The 6,097-nt window shown below is 41.3% G+C and overlaps 1 long non-coding RNA gene across 1 annotated transcript; it reads right to left on the bottom strand.

The window, feature by feature from the left end:
- Positions 1 to 220: 220 nt before the first annotated feature.
- Positions 221 to 4,999, bottom strand: LOC311599273. Its single transcript, XR_014779849.1, has 3 exons — positions 4,833 to 4,999; positions 1,655 to 1,762; positions 221 to 540 (listed from the first exon to the last, which is right to left on the bottom strand). It is a non-coding gene; the product is annotated as an uncharacterized lncRNA (long non-coding RNA).
- Between the last annotated feature and the right edge of the window lie 1,098 nt (positions 5,000 to 6,097).

The raw sequence follows: 6,097 nt of genomic DNA, 5'->3' as shown, positions 1-6,097 counted from the left end.
TTGCTGGCTTCGTAGTATCCACCGCAGCTTTGTTTTCTTCTGTGGTTGCCACGTAAGCTCACCCAGGACCCATAAATACCCCACAGCACCCTTTGCAGTTTCTCACTTTTCCTGTCTGGTCTCTCTACCCTGTTCTGTGGGGGCCTTCGTTTCTTGTCTGTATGCAGAAAATGTATTGGAAGGATAATACAAAACAGCTAAATACAGCTTAAAGAAGCAAATGTGTTTTAACACAGGAGACCTCATTCATATGAGGTCAGAAAGCTCTCACAATCTATAATAGTCTCGGGAAATGATTTCCTCCCCGAGTAAATTACAGCTTGATGTTTACCTTGTTTTAAATTTTGTTTTATTTCGCTTATTGATTGTATTTATGTGTGTGAGTGTTTTGTTTGCATGTACGTATGCGTACCACATGCATGCCTGGTCCCCACAGAGATCAGAAGAAGGCATTGGATCTATTAGAACTGGAGTTGTAGATGAGTGTGAGCATCCCATGGGTGCTGAGGAGCTGATCCTGGGTCTTGTCAGATCCTGATCCTGTAAAAGCAACAAGTGTTCGAATCAGTGAGTAATCTCTATAACTCCTATTGTCTTAACAGGATAATAAAAAGTCTATCACAAGGGCTGAGAAACTGGCCGATGTCTCAGTTACTCATATTTACAAACAAGAGTTTAAGATGATGCAATCCAGAAGAAGGCCGATCACTTTCAATTGCCTGTCTGATCCCAGTGACCAGTGTACACAGAAGGCGAGGTCAGGGTTTCCTCAGACAGCAGAAGCAGTTTTTCTCTCCCTGTGAAACCAGCTATGTGCTGTTCCATTCTGCTGGCAGCCACCTTGTGGTCTTGAAGGAAATCAGCTTAAAATTGAGGCTATCATTTGTAGAAAGACAGTGGAGAAAAAAATTAAAACAACAGCAATGGGCAGGAAGCTCCAGCCACTGGTGATTCCAAATCACACAGTCTTTATTGTTGAAGAGGATTTGTGTAGGAATCCCTGTCTCTGGACAAAACCCAAAACAACGACAAAAATCATCCTGTTGACTGATGAGGCTACAAGTGGAGCATCAATAGACATCCTTGCAGTTACAGGATCTGTGTTGGGAGGAGGATGCTTTGCAGGGGTAGATGCATCTATAGATAGATATAGATGCAGAGCCTTGAGTCCACTTGTTACAGTTGGGACCTTAATTAAGTGCTTCTTCCCCCAAATCTAATACTCATGTATTCAAGACTTGCATAGCACTATTAGAAGCTGGTGGAAATTTTGCACGTGGGGTACAGTGGGAGGAAATAGGTCATTAGTTGTGTGCTCCTGACGGTCATCCTGGGACTACCTTTCAGCACTGTCTTCTTCCCTCCCTCTTCCTTCTGACCACCAGGAAGCCAATAGTGGCGGTATTCCGTTCTGCCCTCATACTACAGTGTTCTGCCTCTTTGTAGGTCCGGAAATAAGGGATTTGGCCCAGTGTGGACCAAAATATCTAAAACTCTGAGCAAGAACAAAATTTCCCTCCTTCATGTTGATTTTCTTAAGTATTTTTGTCACAACGATGGAAAGCTGAGAACATAAGTGTGTACCTAGTAGTTAACGATGCTATGACAGTATGGAAATAGTTCATGGGGAGAGTGACAGGAAAATACAACAAACCTTTGAATTGGTGAAGGGTAGCAAGGCCACTACAACAGGAGCCAACATGCGTCAGGTGTGTGTTAGAAACTGACCAACACTTTTCTACATTTGAGACAGTTTTGCTACCTGTAAAATGACAAGAATCCCTCATAGACTTGTTGTAGGATTAAATGAGGTAGGAAAAAAAAGAAGACAAGATACAAGACCTAAGATATTGTCAATGGTATAAGGAAAAGTGATAGGGATTTCTGTTTGCTTCCTCTATTTCGGACTTGCTCCTTTTATTCTCTCTAAAGAGGTTTAGTGTACTATATAGAACTTAGAAGAGAGTGTGCACATAGTAGAAAAAGAAAGTGAGTTAACAAATGTGCAAGTAAGAATATTTAAGGGGAGAGTGCTCACTTAATGCTCTTGCAGACACACAGGCACACAGACACACACACAGACACACACACACACACACACACACACACACACACGTATTTACAAATTAAAAGTATGTAAGATTTAAGATGTCTGGGTGTGGTGGTATACATCTGTGGTCCCAGGAGGATGAAGAACTTAACATCACTTTGTCTACATGATGGGTTCACATTTGAGGCAAACTTAGGCTACACGAGGCTTGTGGTTTGAATTAGAATGGCCACCATAGACTCATATATTTGAACATCTGGTCCCTAGTTAGTGGAACTTTTTGGGAAGGATAAGGAGGTGTGGCCTTGTTGGAAGAAGTCTGGCCTTGTTTAAAGAGATGTGCCATTGGGGGTGGGCTTTGAGGTTCAAAAGGCCACGTTAGGCCTAGTCACACTTTCTTTGTCTGCCTGAAACTCTTGGATCATATGTGAGCCCTCAGCAAGTGAGCTCCCCACTAACACTCTGCCTTGGTCATGGGGTCTCAAAGCAATAGAACAGCAACTAAGAGGATACTATCTCAAAAAACAGCCAACTAACCAAAACCAGGCACAGAGGCCAAAGAAAACACTTAAGCAATTGAGGGTCTTCAGGCCATGGTAGCTTCTACAACACCTGGAAGCATGCAAAGGCTGTTGAGGAAAACACAGTTTCTTTCACACAGACCCATGAGCAAACTACAGTGCAGTGAGAAATTGTTTCTGAGCATGGCTGACGACAGAATTCCAAGTGTCTGGAAAGGAACTTTCTGTTTCTTATAGTATTAGTCCAGTCTCTCTTCCTCAGCAAGGTCAGCCTGCCCTGTCTTCAATTCCACACCAAAACCTGTCTCCTTAATCCCAGTGCCTGGTCGTTGGGCCCCACATGCTTCCTCACACGCCGTCTTGCCTTGCTTGTCTTTGGTGAATTGTCTCTCTTGGTTAGACTGTAAACTCCACCAGGACACATGATCGTATATTTTGTTCAACGGCATAGAGTGGGGTGTAAGGCTTGACAGATGCCTGGGAACTCTGACTGGGTGAATGCGAGAGAAGCTCCCATCCTACAAAAGGAGAAAGAAACCCCAAGTAGGGTAGACTTGGCTCATTGGTTCTGCAGTTCAGCGGTCTCCTCCAAAGCTGCGTCTTCCATCCTCACAGCTTGGTGGTGCCAGTCGAATGCCTCAGCCTCATAGGCTGCTTTTCTTCATGGTTTCCAGATAGCTGCTAAATGAGGCTAGAGCAATGACTACACGAGTGCTTGCAGAGGACCCAGGTTCGGTTCCCAGCAGCTCACGTGGCAGCTCACAACCTCCCATGATTCCGCCATTTCCCATCTACCTCCATATTGTGTATTTATGATATAGTCAATGAAGAGTGACATGTTTTTTTTAAGGCTACACTTGAGTATATGCCTGCATAACAACAAATGTATATAATTGCCTAAGTGTCTAGGCCAGCCCTGACAAAAAAGAACACATATTGTAAATAAATTACTTAATTTTAACACTGTGCTAGTCATGAGTGAGATGTGTCAGCACAGTCTACTGAATGTTAAAGATGGAGTGTCTGGATGTTCTCAGTTCAGTGGTTTATAAATTGGCTTTGAAAGTTTAATAGGTAAAAAAATTACTTAATATCTATATTTTTTTATTTTGATATACTTTTAGAGGCAAGATGTTCTATGTACATGACTAAAAAAGAGGTATTCTTGAGCATATCAAAGACAAAGTACTTGAAGAACTTGTGAAATTGTACATTAAAGTACAACTTCCCATAAGGGCACAATGCAGCTCAAATGTGGAGGTGTGTGTGTGTGTGTGTGTGTGTATAAATAGATGCATTTATTTATTTAACTTATGTTTTATATGGGTTAGGAAAGCTCACTTTGGTAGAAATGAGGACATTTTGCCCAATGGCTTGTTTGCCACATTTGAAGTCATCTCCATAAGGAGGTTCTGTGATGCTCATCATCCTCTTTGAGATAGCCTGGGTGTTGCCAGGATTTAATCTGTCTTATTGTCAGTGAATCTTTACAAATAATAGAAACAATTTTAAATGCCATATTCTGCATGTCTCTGCGGTTTTTGAAGACCTTGTCTAACTATTTTTACTTTATCTTTCTATATAATCATATATATCTGTTGCACCTAAGATGTATATTGTTGTGATAAAAATAGACTAGTAATTGATATGACCATGATTTGATCAACTAACAATTAACTTGTATAATTTATTTGTCCTAAACAGCCTGCAACAGCACTTTTGGCGGGGCTGCACTGCATGGAAATGATTCCATGAACTACATGGGGATCCAGCTATGTCTCAGTGGCCATGTTGTCTTAGGCTCTTCTCAGACATTGTATTTATTAATTAAAGGAATGAAGTTAAAAATAAAAATAAAAATAAAAATAGCAATGTATTGAACCACACTAAAAGCCCATTTGCACTTGAAAATGTCATTGATTAATAAATGTTTGCATGCCTTAAAAAAAAAAGAGAGAGAAAGAAAAGAAAGTTCACTTTTTTCTGTTCTAATAGATTTAATATCAGCTATTTTGAAGATACTATGTGAAAGTGTTCATGAAAAGGAACTCCCTGGACAAAAAGAATTAACATATGTGAGGCCCATGCTTATAAAACATAAAAGTGAAATAACTACAAATCACTCCGTTAATCCTTTCGGCATTCCTGGCTGAATTAAGTTTGTCCTTGCTAAAGAAATTATCTCCTTCCCTGCCTCAGGCATGCATGTAAAACAGTTCCTGTCTGGATAGACATGCGCCTCAGGCGGGAAGTTCAATTACCTGGTGACTGGAGTGGCGTGCTTTCTCCTGACCCTTGCTCTTCTCGTCCCCTCTCAGCCCGGGGAAAGCTGTTTGGCCTATGAAGGTCTTGACCTGAGGGAACCATCTTGGGTAACCACAGCATGGAAGAGGAAAATGCAACACCTAGGAGATTTCAGCAAACAGTAGAATCATGCCAACCTAATCTGTGTTAAAATGCTTGGAATGTGGGAGCCGCTGGTGATGTCTGTTGTCTGTGTGTCTCACGGAATCCTTTCTTTTTTAAGCGCAGCAAAGCCAAGCCTGGGAACCAGGCCAAACGCCTGCCACTTACCTTAAATTGATCAGCCACTTTGAGATTAAAACCCCCGAAAGCTGCCACGCCGTGAAAACAAGGCCTCCTTCACATTAAAGGCAAATTGCGACTTTGGGTTTGCTGTGATCTTTTTTTCCATCTTATCCAGTTTTTCACAGTATGGACTTTTTTTTTCTTCCCCTCCTATTTCCATTTATGCTCCCATGTAGAAGCCAATAGTTACAGCGTCTTGGCCAAGCATTCATTAAGGTTTATAGGAACAAAATTTATGGTTATTTAGGAGTTGGCACAGAGGCTGACTGTGGCTAAAAAAAGAGAGAGAGAGAGAGAGAGAGAGAGAGAGAGAGAGAGAGAGAGAGAGAGAGATACAGGTGGAAGCTATGCTCCTGGACAAAAGTCTGTGCTGTGGAGCAGTGTGCTAGGCTCCTAGCAGCGGGCTGACAGAAAACTGAATACTATTAGAAGCAACTCACTCCTCTGTTGTGGCTCTTTTTATTCTACGGCTCTGGAGAGTTTTGGAACAAGTATTCCGATGATTCCAGGAATTTTATTTTTTGTCTCGTGTAAATGTTACTGATCCCAATGGCTGGGGATTGGAGAAATAAATAGTGTGTGCTAAGTGGTGGCAGTTTAGGTATTGGATAAGATTTAATTCATGTATTCATATGCATTATAAATACATATACACATGCAATGCATATATATGATTAGACCCAAGGCTCTCCTATGAAAAGTTTTAGCATCTTTTTAGTAGACCATACATAATGACAAGGTCTCTGTACCCCAAAATGAAGGCACCCTTAATCTCTGAATTTAGGTAGTAATGTGAATCCATGGTGCAGGCTAGAAGCCTGTAGTTTTCCTCAGGAAATGCTTATGACTTTTCTTCCATCTTTTTGAGAAGTGGATACACTTTGATGTCCTTCATGAGGGCACAAAGAAGCCTCCTTGGGTTGTTTTTGACAATATT

The sequence above is a fragment of the Acomys minous genome, assembly GCF_964271855.1.
Source record: "Acomys minous genome assembly, chromosome: 6".
Lineage (NCBI taxonomy): Eukaryota > Metazoa > Chordata > Mammalia > Rodentia > Muridae > Acomys > Acomys minous.
The sequence above is the reverse complement of the archived record's forward strand: the minus strand, read 5'-3'. Positions and strand labels throughout refer to the sequence as shown.